Here is a 19590-nt window from a genome sequence, read left to right on the forward strand (position 1 = left end):
GCAAAGCAAATTCCCAATGGATAATACTTCAGGAAATATTTGCATCCTTAACTTTTGTAGCATTAAATCTGTCTTACTGAGTTAAAGTTAAAATTGCTTTAGTGACCAACTTTGAATGCTAAAAGGTAAATAAATAAATCAAAAAACATGACCTAAAAGATAACTGAGTACAAGAAATAGGTAAACAACATAAATTATAAATTATTGATTTCATTTTCATATTTTAACTAGTTATTCTGCCAGTAGTAAGTATACTTTATGTGTGTGTGTACATATATATTGTCACTGTTTAAAAACAACTTTATTCAAAGATTTTTAAGGGAATTTAGTAATTCATGGGCTTAAAATTACGAAATCCTTATCCCAGAAAAACTGGAAAACAAAAAAAGCAGAACACTTTGTCTTTTCTAATGCTGTAATTCTGTATTATTTTGTTAACTCTTTAGTCTTCATGTTGCCCTCAACTTTTTAAATTGCTGGAGACAACAATAAACATCAACTCAAAAATCTGTGACTTACATAATCCTGGAAGAAATTACTCAGAATAGATAATCTATCACTTGTCAGTGGAAACACTTGAAGAAGATGCACTGATCTAACAATAGAGATCAATAAATACATTCTGAACATCTTCTACAACAAAGCATAGTACTGGGACTTTTTGAAGATGTAAATCAAATGAAATCCTTGCCCTCAAGGAGCTTAGGTTATGTATGCACTTTAGAAAGGAGACTTGCACTTCTATTAAAGCTGTTTTGGCTCAATTTTACATAGGCGTATTTAAGACTTTAACTAAGCCTTGTAAATGTAATGCCTTTTCCCTTTAAGAACACTGAAAACTAAAGATATTTCTAGGGAAATACTGCATTTGTATTTAAATAGACAATTGAAATTACTTGAAAGTGAAGACACCACTAAAATACTATTAACATGAAACTATACTATTAGAGCCCCAAATAAAGAGATATGTCCACATCATTAACTGCAATTCAGGAGGGAAATGGTACTTTTACTTTTAAAAAGCAATTTTTTTCAGCTAAAAAGTATTTTAAAAATAATTCTTAAGAATTTCTTTTAAACAAAAAGTTAAAATATATATCGATCTGAATATTTTCTGGGGCACTTAAATTTATTTTTTTAATCTGGTGACTTAATTTGAGAAATGCAATTAAATGCATTCCCACCCTCGCCATAGTATCTCAAATTGCTTAAAGGAAGAACTGTACTGTATTCATCTTTTTGTTGTCAATGCCCAGCACAGAGACTTGTACATAGTAGGAAAGCAACAAAAGTTGCTAAATGTTAGAGCTACTGCTAATATTGTCTATTTGGTTATCTGCAGAAACCAAATAGGATGAGGAAGCAGCAGGGTAAACTTTTGGGAGCATGAACAAAAAAGAAAATTGGGCAGGTTTTACAAATGATCAACAGAGTGATGGCAAGCCTCTGGAAGCCACTGTGATATCAGGTGGGTGGAAAGTATTTATCACCATTTCTAACTACTTTCATGATGATGCTATACACTGAACTGTCCAATTTCAAATCATCATGTACCAACTAAGGCTATAAGAACCTCATCCAGCAGGGTGGTACCTAGGTATAATGTATAATAAATTTTTAATAAATATTTTAATGAATAAGTGAATAAATAAGAAGAGTGATACAAAACGAAATGAAATAAGGCATAAAATGAGTACAGAGTGGAGTGGGGTAAGAAGTCAAGTGGTAGAGGGCCAGAGGTGAGACACAGGGTCATCAGAATTCCATACGGATACAACTGGATTTCAGCTGCACTACTGGCCAGGTGACTTTGTACAAAGCACTGGCTATACAAGAGTAGACAGTACCTCTGTCCCTTTACACACATGACACCTTTCTTCTGGAAAGGACTAGATGCTTATTACTTATATAGCCTTAGGTCTTTATCTCAAGCATTATCTTCTGGAAATTACCTGTGAGGACCCCACTCCTTGTCTTGCTTTAACTCTATCAAAGCACTTATCACCCTGTATTATAATTATCTACTTATCTGTTCTTCCAGTCATTAGAAATTCTTATTCTCTTTTGTATCCCTATTTATTTTTCAATGCTGTATTTATTGGGTATCATCTATATCATGTCCAACAGGGACTGGGGATAGAAGAGTAAACAAAGAATTTATAGTTCAGCACAGCAATACACTGTAATGTAGGCCTTTGTCTCCTACGTTATTTTCTTCGTCTCCTAAGAATATTCTTTTTTTTTTTTTTTTTTTTTTTTTTTTTTTTTTTTTTTGCTGTACGTGGGCCTCTCACTGCCGTGGCCTCTCCCGTTGCGGAGCACAGGCTCCGGACACACAGGCTCCGCGGCCATGGCTCGCGGGCCCAGCCGCTCCGCGGCACGTGGGATCCTCCGGGATCGGGGCACGAACCCGTGTCCCCTGCATCGGCAGGCGGACTCTCAACCACTGCGCCACCAGGGAAGCCCCTAAGAATATTCTTGATAATTAAATGTGTTTTTGCAAGTATTGTTATATTAGTAACTATTTAAATTATAGTCATGTGATAGAGTTTAGGATTATTTAATAATTTCCTGAAAAGCATTATTTGCACATGGAACATTTAGAGAATTTGTTTTTCTTTTGTTTCTAATGAAGAAAATAAAGAATTGACTAGTTATCTCCATTATATATTAAATGTGAGGGACCTCAGTGCAAAAGCTAAATTGTAATTCCTCTCTACACCTCCTAACATGACATAGGACTTCAATTCATTTACTGAAAGAATTAACCAAATAAATAAAATTATTAATCTAGATAAATTTCATGTAATATCTATAATATCCTTATGCAACTACCTTATAAAATCCAAAGGCTATTTTTAGTGCATTAATGAAATTCTCCTTTCTGAGAAAATTAAAAGCAGACACTTTCCTTTTTTTCAAGAAATATACCTGATTTAGTGTTTTGCCTCTATAGTATAAAAAGACAATCTTTTACACTTAAAAGATACCTGGAAAAATATTTTAACAATCTCAATAAAAGGCTAATAGCAAAAACACACCTGTCTTCAAATTAAGCAATATATAATAATGGTTAATTAAACGAGCTTTAGAATCCAACAGCCTGAGTCTGAACCCCATCTCATTACTCACCACCTGGGAAACCTGGACACTTCCCTTGACTTTACTAAGCCTTGGCTTTCCTGCCTATTGTTTGTGGTGAAAGTGCAGCAGTGAACTAAGCATTTTTCTCAGTCTCTAATACAGAGTAAGGGCTTAATAAATGTTACACATCATTATTACATGTTTGTTCAACTAAGAATATTCTCACTGAGTGGTGCCAATTTCAAAAGAAAATTATAGAATAGTTCATTTTATATGATGTCTAAACTCTCCCGGGCTGATTGAATAATATTAAAATTTTATTTTCCATTAATAATTTCAGCCTCAAAATACAAGTTTTGCTTTCCTTTGCCCCTCACTTAAAGAAATATTCAAGCTTAACATATAAGGAATGCTTTGAGGATGCATTAAGCAGACCTTTATACCCACGTCTGGAAAAATAACCTTTTTATTAAGACACTTACTTTTTTGCCTGATTTCAGTTATACTGAATCATGTTAAATAATACAAGAAAATTAATTATGAAAAGAGTAATGAAACTATAAGCAATGGGGTAAATGAGCAGGAATAGACTTGGAGTGCATGAAAATACATAAACTAATTTCTTAATTCATGTGAAATAAAGCCATGATGTACATATTAAGTCCAGTTGTATTTTGGAGGCCAAAATAATAAGCCTAGCGTACTCTGCGGAAAGACCTGGTTTCCGTCATCACAGAAATATGTGCAACTAGAACCAGTTCTCATTTGCCTTTATCTCTCTGCCCATGACCCTCTCTGACTTCTCCTTGAAACATCCTCTCTTTTAGCATAACCTGATTTTCACACAATTCAACCTCTTTCCTTCAGCCTCCTTCTTGCCATGTATTTTCAGAATCTTGTTTGGGTTCTGTTTCACTCCCATGCTTCATAGGTCTATTTGCAGCCTCTTGTCCCTCTACATATTTTCCATTATGGTTACTAACTGTACACTTATAACTTCCATTTATTTCAGAAATGCTTCGGCCACCACATCACTTTTGTCTGTTTCCATTTAGATACTTGATGACACCTGGAGTCAAGGAATGACGGAAAATACCTCTGGCTGAAAGGCCAGGAGCCCAAGAAAGACTTGGGATTTTTTTTTTTTTTTTGGTGGTGGGGGGAAGAGCCAATGCAATGGCTAGTCTTTATTGGAAAGAAAGAACTTTATAGCACATTTTGAGTGTGTTAATGCAGGGGCTCAGTAGGCCAACTGGTGGGGCACCAGCTTGTAGGTTCCACAGTTGCATCACTGAGTCTCGCCTTGGTGCAGCCAGAACCAGATGACGGCACTGCTGTCTTCTTCACAGATGCAGCCCACTATTCACTTGTTGATGGAGACTAAATCAGGGTCTTCCTTGGTGCCTGAAGCTGCCTTTGGGGTGAGCATGCTGAATGGGTCCAAACCCTTCCGTGACCCTCCCTCTCCAGCCCAGTCGTCTGCCCATCATCAGTAGGAACACCACCTCCAGATGCCAACAAGCGCACTGCAAGTCCACTGGGATCGAGGGCACTCAGGGCCTTCGCCAGCCAGTGTTCTAGCACCGCAAAGAACCTTGACTGGATTCCTTTTTAAGGGAAGGAGTGAATGCAATCTGTTGAGAACTAGCTGTCTCTAACACTCACCTTGGCTCTCAGTTTCCCTTCTGCTGAGGCTGAAGCCCTACTCACCCTCCTCTTTTCTTCCAGCCTGGATCACTAGACAGGGCCCTCGACTGGGTTCCTGCTACCTGCTTTTAGCCTCTTTTCTTGTTTACTTATCACTTAAAATATCTTCAGAAGGACTGCGCTATAATTTGTTTCTGAAAGAAAAAGATGTGTTCGCAGGAAGACATGAGAATAAAGAAATGGGGATAAACTTGATATAAGTTAAAAAAAAAAAAAGTTTGACAGTGAGGGACAACCAAAATTCCATGTTTTCTTGCAAATCAACAACAAAGAGCTTTAAAGAACATATCCACAGGTAAATGGAGATGTGTTATATTTTAGTATTGATATACAGGCAAAACTAATACCGGTAACAGGTCAAAAAATGCAACAGAAGGCAGAAGACATTGCTAAATCTCAGTGGTGATAATAAAACACTCTTTTGATGTCATGGTGAGTAATATCAGGTAGAAAAAAATGGACACTAAGTGACAATGCTTTTTAGAAAACTCATACTCAATGTGAAGAAGTTGGGAATACCTTCCCAATTTATTTTGCTTATAACATTCTTTCTTTTCTTTTCTTTTCTTTCTTTCTTTCTTCCTCTCTCTCTTTCTCTTCCTTCCTTCCTTCCTCCCTTCCCTCCTTCCTTCCTTCCTTTAATAAATTTATTTATTTTATTTATTTATTTTTGGCTGCTTTGGGTCTTTGCTTCTGCACGCGGGCTTTCTCCAGTTGCAGCAAGTGGGGGCTACTCTTCATTGCAGTGCACGTGCTTCTCATTGCAGTGGCTTCTCTTATTGTGGAGCATGATCTCTAGGCAAGTGGGCTTCAGTAATTGTGGCTTGTGGGCTCTTGAGCGCAGGCTCAGTAGTTGTGGTGCACGGGCTTAGTTGCTCTGTGGCATGTGGGATCTTCCCGGACCAGGGGTCAAACCCATGTCCCCTGCGTTGGCAGGCAGATTCTTAACCACTGCACCACCAGGGAAGTCCCAACACTCTTTTTTTAATCCACAAAAATAATGCATCATAAAAATCTTGTCTAACTCTCAAGGAGCTCTTTTGTAAGAATAAATTTTTTTAAAAGTCTGTGTGATACTACCAAACGTAAAATAGATAGCTAGTGGGAAGCAGCCACATAGCACAGGGAGATCAGCTCGGTGGTTTGTGACCACCTAGAGGGCTGGGATAGGGAGGGTGGGAGGGAGGGAGACGCAAGAGGGAAGAGATATGGGAACATATGTATATGTATAACTGATTCACTTTGTTATAAAGCAGAAACTAACACACCATTGTAAAGCAATTATACTCCAATAAAGATGTTAAAAAAAAAGTCTGTGTGATAAAAAAAAACTTATTTCATAGATTCATTGGTCACATTTTCTCTATTTTAGTAGTATAAAATAACGGTGTATCTTTCAATCAATGGAATATGTTAGTATCCTTGACGCCAAAATGTCAGTTGAGTCTGGAGCCATTTGGAGATTTCCCAATGATCACGTGTGGATATGTATGTCCTTTCCCCTGAACCCCCTTGGCCCAGAGGCTAATAAGGCAGTAGGAGGAGATGCAGAACAAAAGGAAGATTTCCGATTGGTACCCATTTGACCCACATCCTTATCCCAAAGTCAAACATACAATTCAGCGGTTTTCAATGGGGCGATAATGACAGAAGCCATGAAAATGAGAGAATTGAGGTCACAATGACTCGAGACTGCTAAAGATATTGGTGGATAAAAGCCCACAAATGCTAAACACTTTATAATCTCCAGAACAAATCTGCATAATGAAGAACTGTCCCACCCAAAATACCAATAATGTTCCTGTTGACATCTAATTTGTTGATGGGGCTCACTTTATAAGCTCAATCATTTTACCTATTCAGAAATATTTAGATGTTTGTCACAAGATTGACTTAACCGAGCTGTTGTCTTGGGCTTGGAAGAGGGGGGCTGATGGTACTTCATGGTGCCTGAGTGCCCCCCATGTCACTCAGAGATTTCCTCAGATTCTATCAACCAAACTGGTCTTTGTCATTTATAAGTATTCCAAAGAGTTGCAACTACCAAAGGTGGGGGGAGTGTCAGCAGAGATGGGGGTCACAATGAGTATTCATTATACATATTATTTCTAATCTCTACCACTGCTTTTGAATATTAAAGTGAGCAGGGTCCCTGTCCACAGAGGTGGCCAGCTGAGTGAGAAGATGCTTCACAAAGTGCTAAATGTGATTCAGCAGTCTGGATGACACAGCCTTATGCACTCAGAACTCTGATTTTTTTATCACATTACAAATAATTTGGTCTTTTGAGAGTGGACACACATACATCATTGAAGGCTTATTCCATCTAAATGTCAGATTCTCTGGTCAGCAGAGAACTGCCTTCCCTTCATGGAGTCAACCTAAGCATAAAGTCACCTTATCAGACTGACTAGACACTCCTTCAAGATCCATGTCATTTCATAGGACAATCCTACTGTCAGGAATGTATTACTATTTCACCTCTTGAAACTCCCATCCAAACCTTCAAGATAAAATTCAAATGTTACTCTTATGAGGCTTATTTTATTACTAGATTTGCTTCATCCTGAACACCTAGTGCATGTTATTATCCATTCCTATGTTATTTAGCATAGACTATGGTGCATTCCAGTCATTTAAGAATATCTCATTTTGTCTACTCAGTTGTAAACTGCTTGAGTACAATAGCCATAATCATACATTCAAGGAACTTACAGTAACAGGTGCTCAAAAACAGCTCTCAAAGAATAAGAATCCTGACTTTATAGATAAAAATACTCATGGAGATGTAATAGTAACTTTGAGTCAAATTAGGGAGTCTATTAAATGGTTGCATTAAAAGTGAAGTCTGACCTGGACTCTCAGTCTTAACTGTATATCCATGATTTTCAACTAGGAGTGATTTTAACACTGGGAGGACATTTGGTAACGTCTAGAGACATCTTTGTTTGTCAAAACTGGGAGTGGAATAAGTGGGAGGGTGCTGCTGCTATTTGATGGAAGAGGCCAGGATGCTGCCGAATGTTCTGTAATGAAGAAGACAGGCCTCCCACAACAGATGACCATCCAGCCGAAAATGTCAGCAGTGTCAAGATAGAAAAACCCTGCGCTAACTCTATCGAATCATTTGCTTTTTTTTTGTTTCCCATGGGCTGGCTAAGCTGAGGGACTTATGGAGTTTATGGAGGGTATATTCCTTTTAAACTCAGTGTTCCTGAAAAGGTATCATCATCTTTACCATCATTATCATCAACATCATCATCTTCAATAGTAGCAACACTTTATCAACATTAAATATTGAGTCAGTTTGAGGGATTTTAGGAAAACCAGAGCAGGGTCTTCACCATTGTGAAGTCCAGGGATGAGAATCATGTGTGTACTAATCCCAAAACTATTAACTGCTATGTTAGGGAGAAACTTGCAAGGCAACTGCCACTAATATCTGTCATTATAAATCTTTCCATCATTAGTACCTCTAATGTCCTGCCTTCAAATATGAGATTAGACATAAACTATTTTAGAGAATCAAAAGTTTTTTTCTTATAGGCAACTATTGTTGGAGAACCAAGCTGTCTGTCATGCCTGTATTATAACTTAGATATCTTATAAATTGTCAAGAAATTTCTATTTATTCAAATTTTTTTTCCTGGTTGTAGCCCAAATCCAATTAAATTGTTTGAATCTCTATGAAGCTTTTCTCTGCCTATTCTATAAAACAGCTATTCCTAGATTTAGAAATAAGTGGGTAAAATATTTTGTGACTTTCTTTTTCTCAGGGGAAATAATCAAGCATTCTTATCACATCCTCCCGTTATTCATCTCTTCATAGTCACTTCCAGTTTACTCATTTGTCCCCTCTTATAATTCCTTACGTTCCTTTTAACCTATGAAGCTCATAGCCTACAACACATACACACACACACAAACACACACACATACATACATTCCCTGTTACACGGCTGGTACACAGAAATGAAAAATGGTACTTTATGAAATGAAGAAAGTTGAGCTCCATTAACAATGAATAAGGGAGTTACGGGTTCAGATTTTCTAAATAGTCTTAGTTCAGAGAGGGTGAGTGGAAGCCACTGATTCGTTAAATGCTAGAATTAAGTAATGAACTTGAAACCTTTCATTCTGGGACACCCCAGCATCTGCTTCTGCTTTCATTTCTTGAACAAGGATGGTGTGGGTTTTATAGTAAGTATCGGCTATTAGTTAGATAATCAATATCTGGGAAAATAATATTTATCCTCTAAATCAAGTACTCAAGAAGCTTTCTATCGATCTGGCATGACCCATGATGTAGTCTGAGAACGAGAACCATTTTAAATGTTTATAGAAAATGGTTCTCTCAGTTTTTTAGGTTTACCAGTCGCAAGTATGTAAACAAAATTCTGTGAATGGGAGTTGTGGGGTTAAAAAAAAATACTAGAAGAGGGAAAAGGGAAACGTGGAAAATTTTGTGCAGTTACTGAGTAAGACTTGGGTCTTACATGGGCTCTCCTGGAACCAGCCAGCAGACTTGGGCTGCTCACTAGTCCTCTTTAGGCCTTAATGTCTTTATCCTTAAAATGAGATAGATTAGGGGCCTCCCTGGTGGCGCAAGTGGTTGAGAGTCCGCCTGCCGATGCAGGGGATACGGGTTCGTGCCCCGGTCTGGGAGGATCCCATATGCCGCGGAGCGGCTGGGCCCGTGAGCCATGGCCGCTGAGCCTGCGCGTCCGGAGCCTGCGCGTCCGGAGCCTGTGCTCCGCAACGGGGGAGGCCACAGCAGTGAGAGGCCCGCATACCGCAAAAAAAAAAAAAAAAAAATGAGATAGATTATGTTCTTCCACCACCAACAGGATCATATGACCATTAACTTCTTGGGTTCCCTTCTGACTCTAGATACATGATGCATTTTGATGCCCTAGGAAAAAGGAAGCAGTAGAAGTAATAGATGCAAGACACAAATCAGTATTAGAAATGAAAGAGGGGTCATTGCTACAGATCTCATGGACATTAAAAAGATACTACAAGAAAAATCTGAAAGTGAAATTAAGAAAACACTCGCATTTACCAATGCAGCAAAAAGAATAAAATACCTAGGAATAAACCTACCTAAGGAGACAAAAGACCTGTATGCAGAAAATTATAAGACACTGATGAAAGAAATTAAAAATGATACAAATAGATAGAGAGATATACCATGTTCTTGGGTTGGAAGAATCAACATTGTGAAAATGACTCTACTACGCAAAGCAATCTACAGATTCAATGCAATCCCTATCAAACTACCACTGGCATTTTTCACAGAACTAGAACAAAAAATTTCACAATTTGTATGGAAACACAAGAAACCATGAATAGCCAAAGCAATCTTGAGAAAGAAAAACAGAGCTGGAGGAATCAGGCTCCCAGTCTTCAGACTATACTACAAAGCTACAGTAATCAAGACAGTATGGTACTGGCACAGAAACAGAAAGATAATCAATGGAACAGGATAGAAAGCCCAGAGATAAACCCACACACATATGGTCACCTTATCTTTGATAAAGGAGGCAGGAATGTACAGTGGAGAAAGGACAGCCTCTTCAATAAGTGGTGCTGGGAAAACTGGACAGGTACATGTTAAAAATGAACTTAGAACACTCCCTAACACCATACACAAAAATAAACTCAAAATGGATTAAAGACCTAAATGTAAGGCCAGACACTATCAAACTCTTAGAGGAAAACATAGGCAGAACACTCTATGTCATAAATCACAGCAAGATCCTTTTTGACCCACCTCCTAGACAAATGGAAATAAAAACAAAAATAAACAAATGGGACCTAATGAAACTTAAAAGCTTTGGCACAGCAAAGGAGACCATAAACAAGATCAAAAAACAACCCTCAGAATGGGAGAAAATATTTGCAAATGAAGCAACTGACAAAGGATTAATCTCCAAAATTTACAAGCAGCTCATGCAGCTCAATATTAAAAAAACAAACAACCCAATCCAAAAATGGGCAGAAGACCTAAATAGACATTTCTCCAAAGAAGATATACAGATTGCCAACAAACACATGAAAGGATGCTCAACATCATTAATCATTAGAGAAATGCAAATCAAAACTACAATGTGATATCATCTCACACTGGTCAGAATGGCCATCATCAAAAAATCTAGAAACAATAAATGCTGCAGAGGGTGTGGAGAAAGGGAACCCTCCTACACTGCTGGTGGGAATGTAAATTGATACAGCCCCTATGGAGAACAGTATGGAGGTTCCTTAAAAAACTAAAAATAGAGCTACCATATAACCCAGCAATCCCACTACTGGGCATATACCCAGAGAAAACCATAATTCAAAAAGATACATGCACCCCAGTGTTCACTGCAGCACTATTTACAATAGCCAGGACATGGAAGCAACCTAAATGTCCATCGACAGATGAATGGATAAAGAAGATGTGGCACATATATACAATGGAATATTACTCAGCCATAAAAAGGAATGAAATTGAGTTATTTGTAGTGAGGTGGATGGACCTAGAGTCTGTCATACAGAGTGAAGTAAATCAGAAAGAGAAACATAAATACTGTATGGTAACACATACATATGGAATCTAAAAAAAAAAAAAAAGTGGTCATGAAGAACCTAGGGGCAATACAGGAATAAAGACACAGACCTACTAGAAAATGGACTTGACCTACTAGAAAATGGGGAGGGGGAAGGGTAAGCTGGGACAAAGTGAGAGAGTGGTAGTGTATATATGGACATATATACACTACCAAATGTAAAATAGATAGCTAGTGGGAAGCAGTCGCATAGCACAGGGAGATCAGCTTGGTGCTTTGTGACCAGCTAGAAGGGTGGGATAGGGAGGGTGGGATAGGGAGGGAGACCCAAGAGGGAAGAGATATGGGGATATATGTATATGTATAACTGATTCACTTCATTATAAAGTAGAAACTAACACACCATTGTAAAGCAATTATACTCCAATAAAAAACGTTAAAAAAAGATAATACAAGAATATTATGAACAACTCTATAACCACAAAATTTAATAATTTAGATGAATTTAAATTTTTTCAAATTGTTTGAAAGACGCAATATACCAAAACTCACACAAAGAAAATAATCAGCTTGTATCAATTAAAGAAATTAAATCAACAATTAATAACTTTCTGAAACAGAAAGCACGAGGCCCAGATGGTTTCACTAGCGAATTCTATGAAACATTTAATGAAGAAATGATACTAATTCTCTATAATCTGCTCCAGAAAATAGAAGCAGAAGGAACACTTCCTAACTTACTCAATATGAGGCCAGCATTATCCTAATACCAGAGAAACGTTATAAGAAATAAAAACTAAGAACAATATTTCTCAGATCATACATGCAAAATCCTCAATTAAATATTAGAAATTGAGTCCAAAAATGTATAAAAATAATTATACACAATGATCATACCTGGGATCTATTCCAGGTATGCAAGGCTGGCTCAATATTAGAAAATCAATTACTGTAATCCATTACATCAACAGCCTAAATAAACTATAGATGTAGTAACTATACATGTAGTAACATACATGATGATAATATGGCTTTTTTTGGGAACTTTGGGATTATCTCAAAAGAATACACCCCTAGTGAACTCCATAGATCACTAAGTTTGGCCAGTTCATGGGACACAAGAAAAAACATTAATCGATTCAAAAGACTTAGAAGTAAGTTCAAAAGTCCAGTCAGACTTCATTCACAAGGGTAAATAGCTAAATACAATAGTCATGTGCATTCCATAGAATTGTATACGCAAAATGATTGTACTTGTGAAATCATTCTGAAAATCAAAACTTAGCCAATGTGTTTTGTTTAACATAGAAAGATTCATATTTTGGTTTCAGGAGGTACAATATAAACAAATATGGATTTTCTATTTAAAATGTGACCAAATAATCTCTATACAAAGCTAAGTATAGGGTATATGAGGTAGGGCTGGATTTAAAAAGCTAACATTTATAAAATAAAATAAAATTTGAAATTCACTGGGCTGAAATATACTAAATATCATATGACTTGAGAAGGAGAGAATAAAAAGGGCTATGTTAAATTTTAAATATATTCCTCTCATTTTGTGAATGATTCCAGTAAAAAGAATAAAGTACAATAATCTAAATGTAAATCCAAGTCCCCCAAATATCATCACTGAACTAAAATGAAATCTCCATCTACATCAGTGGGTGGGGAGAGTTTCTGCTTGAAAGTTCAATTTTTAAATCTTGTGCAAAAGCAAAACATTTATATACTACTATACATTTTCCATAATCTTCTACTTTTCTGCATTTATCTCCTTTTTTGAGCACATAATGTGTTTCCATCTACTGAAAAAACTGTCTCAAATACTACTGACTGAACTAAATTTGGCTTTTACAAAGCCACATGGGAAAAGAATACTAATAAAGTCATAAACGGTGCAGAAACTACAACCATTTGTCATTTGCCAAGCTACATTTACACTCTGGCAGAGAAGGACTTAAGTAACTTTTTCTTAAAACTGCTTTGAAGGCTTATCATTACTAGCACAAGGAATTTTCTGCAGATCCTTAATTAAGTTATATACAGGTTGAAATAATGCCCTTTTTCAAACTTTAACCCTGATGCATATCATTATTTATACAAGCACTGGCCCCATTTAGAGTTAGAAGGAAAAAGGGAAGGCAGCAAGTGACATTATTCCAGTATTCTACAATAAATTATACACCTGTCAAATCTCCAGGCTCTGAAACTGCATCACTTTGGAAGCACCTGAGTTTTCAATTTTTTTTTTTTTTTTTTTTTGTGGTATGTGGGCCTCTCACTGTTGTGGCCTCTCCCGTTGTGGAGCACAGGCTCCGGACGCACAGGCCCAGCGGCCATGGCTCATGGGCCCAGCCACTCCGCGGCATGTGGGATCTTCCCAGACCGGGGCACGAACCCGTTTCCCCTGCATCGGCAGGCGGACTCTCAACCACTGCGCCACCAGGGAAGCCCCTGAGTTTTCAATTTTTAAAGATTCTTCTTCCCTTCAACTTATAAAATATATATGAAAAATAATTCTTTTTGCATCTGATGAATCCCTGTTATGATTTCTTCGTTAAAAATATAAAATTTTAGAAACACTTACTGATTCAAGGCGACAGTATATGCCCACTAAAATATTATGGTAATAGTGTGGGTTTCTTCTCAGTGAAATAACTCTTAGAATGAAACAATCACGTTCCAAAATATTAATCAAAGATCCATTGAGCATTAGAAACTTAGTATAGAAAGACATTTCAAACCTGTATCCAGGTCCCTGGAAGCTTACCGTCCAGTCAAGGTAAGTTATATAGTAATAATAATTATAATAACAAAGCAAATACATGTAATACAATGCTTATATATAACACAATCTAGTACATAAATACATAATGATTACTATATGCCAGGCATATCTAAGTACCTATATTAACTCATTCAATACTTACAACAACCCTACAGAATGGGTAAAATTATTATGATGATGTACATTTTACAGATAAGAAAATTGAGAACAAAAAAGGAAGAAATGGTGGAGAAATGGTGGAATTGGAACATGAACTCAACTGGTTTGTCTCCTGGGTTCATGCTCTTACTTCTTACACTCTATTGCCTCTCCTGCTGTAACACGTCACATAATGGCAAAGGGGGCAAATTGTTAGGCACCAAATGAGTTGCACACATAATGAGTGCAGAAGTGCAGAGGATGAAGAGAAATCACTGTGGGCTGAAGTAGCTGGAAAGGATTTCAAGGATAGAAGAGAAATGGGGCTAGATCTTATCTGAACAGGAAAGAGCTGCTTTAAGCAGGAGAAAATCTGTGAACAACAAAAAAGGAAAATGGAAATAAGTCTGTAAAATTTGGGGTGTATTATACACATATCAATAAATATCCTACAGGCCCCTCAAACTCAACATGCCACCTGACATTTATAAAAACATTTTTCTTTTGTTCACTTGTTTTCTCTGTCTCCCTGACTAGTATATAAGCTCCATGGAACAAGATCTTGCCTGCCTGTTTATGGTTATATCCCTGGTGACCTACATGGTCCCTGGCATATAATAGGTGCTGATTTATTCGCTAAATGCCTGAATACTTAAGTATATAAAGGAATGAAAGTCTAAATTTGGCTCAACCTCTTTCCCCCACCAAAAAACAAACAAATACTTGACGATTTTGATATGTGTTCCCTACTTCATAAGTGGCATAAATTTGCCACATGTTCAGGCAAAAGACCTAGCAATCATCTTCGACTTCTCCCTTCTTTTCATTACCACTTCCCATACAACCAATCGTACAAATTTCTCTTTTCTTCCTTCTAAATATCTTTCTAATTCTTCCACTCTTTCTGTTTTCACTGCCATTATTATATTTTTGATTATTATATATTTTGCTTAGAATAATGTTATGGCCTCTTTATGCATCTCCCTGCCCCTGATTTTTTTCCAATCCATTCTCCACGTTGGAGTCCAATTTATGTTTCTAGAATATAAATCTGGTTATATCATTCTCTTCTTCAGAATATTCAATAGGCCCCCATTGTCCTCAGGATAAAATACAAGTTCCTTAACACAGCTTAGAATGTCATTCATGGTTTAGTCATTGCATAACTCTATAAACTCTATAAGCTTCACAACAAGCCCTTTTACCACTACTATAATTCTTGGCAGCCTAAATTTTACATTAATGAAACTCTGAGTTTATCAAATAAATATCTTCCCTTGTTCCCTTGGGTTTTTTCAAATAATCCACACAACCTGAATCTCTCCTTTCCCCCTTCCCCCTTTTACCTTGTTCCATAATATTTATCATTCAGGTCTTGGCTTTGACATCTCTTTTAGAAAGTTTTCCATAACTCAAAAAATGATATTAGCTGGTTGATTATGGTCTCTATTTCTACCACTACTGCATTCTTTATCACCTTTTTAGGGAACTTTTAGTTACTTGTATGATTATCTCTTAGACTGAAGGTTCCTGGCGATAGGGATTGGTGACTTATTATTCACTATTTCATGTCCAATACCTAATCAAAGTTTAGGGTGATTAATATAATGTTCAATGAAGTTGTATACAAGGAATATATGAAATTAAATATTGAGTGAAACTTTTCCTAATGCCCCCAAATTGGTCAGTAGTATTCAAAGCTGAGGATAAAAGGATATTAACATTTCCATCTTCTAAATAAAGCTTAAGAAAGGTGGAGCTAAATACCTCTCCCAAGTGGTGCCAAGACTCTAGACTTTATTTTAGATACTCTGAAATAAAGATAAGTAAACTTGAAATTATAGTAATAGAAATTACTGAAACTAAAGCACAAGGGAACAAAGACAAAACAAAAAATGAACAGAGTCTTGGACTTGGAGGAAAATATCAAGTGAATTAATATACATATAATTAGAATCCCTGAAGAGAGAGAGGAGTAAAAAAAATATTTTTTAAATAATGGCTTAACATTTTAAATTTGATGAAAATTATGAACCTTATTTCCCAAAATCTCAACAACGAGCAGGGTAAACAAAATGAAAATCACACTAAAACACATCATAATCACAATTCTCAAAAATCAAAGGTAAAGATTTTATTTTAAAAGCAATCAGAGAATAAAATACATGTACATATAAGGGAATAAAGATAGCAATGATCTCTGACTTCATCAAAAACAATGTGAGAGGGCTTCCCTGGTGGCGCAGTGGTTGAGCGTCCACCTGCCGATGCAGGGGATACGGGTTCGTGCCCCAGTCCAGGAAGATCCCACAGGCCGCGGAGCGGCTAGGCCCGTGAGCCATGGCCGCTGAGCCTGTGCGTCCAGAGCCTGTGCTCCACAACGGGAGAGGCCACAACAGTGAGAGGCCCACGTACCACACACACACAAAAAAAACAATGTGAGACAAAAGACAACGGAAAGATATCTTAAAATTCCTGATTTGGGACCTCGCTGGTGGTCCAGCAGTTAAGACTCCATGCTTCCAATGCAGGGGACGTGGGTTTGATCCCTGGTCAGGGAACTAGATCCCACATGCTGCATGGTGTGGCCAAAAAATAAATAAATAAGTGCTGATTAAAAAACAAAAAACAAAAAACTGCTAAAGTAGAATTATATAACTGGTAAGAATATTTTTCAAAAATGAAGGCAAAATAAACACTTCAAGACAAATGAAAACTGAGAGAAATTACTGTCAGTAGATATGCACTATGAGAAATGTTAAAGGAAATTCTTCAAGAGAAAGGGAAATAATATCAGATGACACTCAAATCTCAGAAATAAAGACTGTCAGAAACAGAATGTATAGGTAAATATAAAATATAGTTTCCTTTTATTAATTTTTTAAAGGATAAGTGATTATTTAAAATGAAAATAATAATAATGAATTGACAGATTAGTAACATATGCAAAAGTATAACAGTTTTATTAGAGTTCTCCAGAGAAAAGAACCAGATATATATGTATGTATCTTGAGAACCAGGAAAGCCAGTGGTACAGTTTCAGTCCAAAGGTCAGTAGGCTCAAGACCCAAGAAGAGCTGATGTTTCAGTTCAAAGGCACTCACACAGACAGAATTCTCTTTTTGGGGGGAGGTTCTGTTCTACTCAGGCCTTCAACTGATTAAATAAGGCCCATCCAAATTAGGGAAGTGAATCTGCTTTACAAAGTCTACCAATTTAAATATTAATCTCATCCAAAAATACCCTCATAGACACACCCAAAGTAATGTTTGACCAAATATCTAGGCATCCTGTGGTCTAGTCAAGTTGACATGTAACCATCATAATAGTAAAGTAATATATGTAAAAGTAAAAATTGAGTTCATCAAGAACGAGAGGAGTAAAAGGAAGTATATGGTAGTATACATCTTAAATATACATGAAACGGAATATTTTTAATGTAAACCATGATAAGTTAAATATGTATACTGTAAACACTAATCATTCACTGAAAAAAATAGACATTTAGCTAAAAATTCAATTGTTGAAATAAAACAGAATACTAAGAAATAATCTACAATAAGGCAAGTTAAAAGGGAAAAAAGAAAACAAAACAAATGTTACAAATAGAAAACAAAGAGTAAGTGATAGACTTGAACATAACCTTATTGATAATTGCAATAAATGCAAATGGTCTACACACTTCAATAAAAAGGCATACATTTTCAGACTAAGGAAAAGTAAACAAGTGACTAGTATAAGCAGTCTATAGGAAATATACTTTAAATATAAATGAACAGGTACATTAGAAGTAAAAGGATGGAAAAATGTATACCATGTTAACATTAATAAAAGAAAGTTGAATTGACTCTGTTAATAACAAAGTATATATCAGGCCAAGAGATATTACCAGGATTAAAGGGGGATTCTTTTTTTATATATATTTATTTATTTGTCCACACAGGGCCTTTGTTGCGGCACACAGAATCTTTGTTGCCACATGTGGGATCTAGTTCCCTGACCAGGGATTGAACCTGGGCCCCCTGCACTGGGAGCTCAGAGTCTTAACCACTGGACCACCAGGGAAGTCCCAAAGGGGGACTCTTCTCGATGCTCTTCAATTCGTCAAGAACACATTAAAATCCTAAATGTTTATAAGTAATAATCCAGTTTAAAATAGAAGCAAAACAGACAAACTGGAATCACAAATTTAAAAATTCATAGTTTTAATCAGAGACTTTAACTCCTTTCTTAATAATTGATAGAACAAATAGAGATAAACTCAGGAAAAGTATAGAAATTTGAATCACACTATCAATTAACTCGATCTAACTGATATTCATAGGACACATGCCCAATATCAAAAAAGATCTTGCTGAACCATTAACCAAGTCTCATTAATTTAAAAGCCTTAAAATACTACAGAGTAAGTTGTCCTACCACAATAGGGTTAAATTAGAAATTCCAAATATTTGGAAACTGAATAATACACTTCTAAATAATCCATGGGCAAAGTAGAGGACACAGGGGAAATTAGAAAACATTTTTTACTGAATGATAATGAACAATATAACAAAAAGTATATAACATCTTTTACTATTATATTGTTGCTATACTAATATTAAAACAATTAATTAAAACAATACTAATATTGAAAAAGAAGAAAGATCTAAAATCAACAACCTAACTTCTATCTTAAAATCTTTAATCTTAGAAGGTAGAAAAATAAGAATAATTAAACTTAAATTATGTAGAAGGAAGAAAATAAAGATAAAATTGGAGATCAGAAAAATGAAAAGCAGACAAACAATAAAGAAAAATCAATGAAACCAAAAGCTAGTTCTTTGAAATAACCAAAAAAAGGATAAACCTCTAATTATAATATTCTAGAAAGTGAGCAGAACCAAATTACCACATTAGAAATAAAAGAGGGGACATCATAATGGAGCCTACAGATTTTAAAAGACTATAAGATATTATTATGAACAATGTTATGACAAGAACCTTGACAAGTTAGATGGAATGGACATACTCTTTGCACAATTCCTCTGACCAAAACTGTACAGGAAAAAAAAAATTAAAAACCTAAATAGCCTAATATTTGTTAAAGGAATTTAGGCTGTAATAAAATCTTCATACAATAAAAACTCTGAGCCAAGGTGACTTTACTTGTAAATTATTCAAAATGTTTATGAAGAATATACCACCAATCTTTCCACAAACCACAAACTCTTTCAAAAAATACAGGAAGAGGAAATGCTGCCCAACTCATTTTATAAGACCAACACTATTTTAATATCAAAATGAGATAAAGATATTTCAAGAAAGAAAATTATAAAC

At 36.1% G+C, this 19590-nt stretch overlaps 1 pseudogene; it reads left to right on the forward strand.

Moving 5' to 3' along the window:
* The first annotated feature begins 1386 nt into the window (after positions 1 to 1386).
* The window catches only part of LOC132481172 (AP-1 complex subunit sigma-2-like), a 29396-nt pseudogene continuing 11192 nt past the window's right edge, over positions 1387 to 19590 (forward strand).

Source organism: Mesoplodon densirostris, chromosome 20 (genome assembly GCF_025265405.1).
Source record: "Mesoplodon densirostris isolate mMesDen1 chromosome 20, mMesDen1 primary haplotype, whole genome shotgun sequence".
Classification (NCBI taxonomy): Eukaryota; Metazoa; Chordata; class Mammalia; order Artiodactyla; family Ziphiidae; genus Mesoplodon; species Mesoplodon densirostris.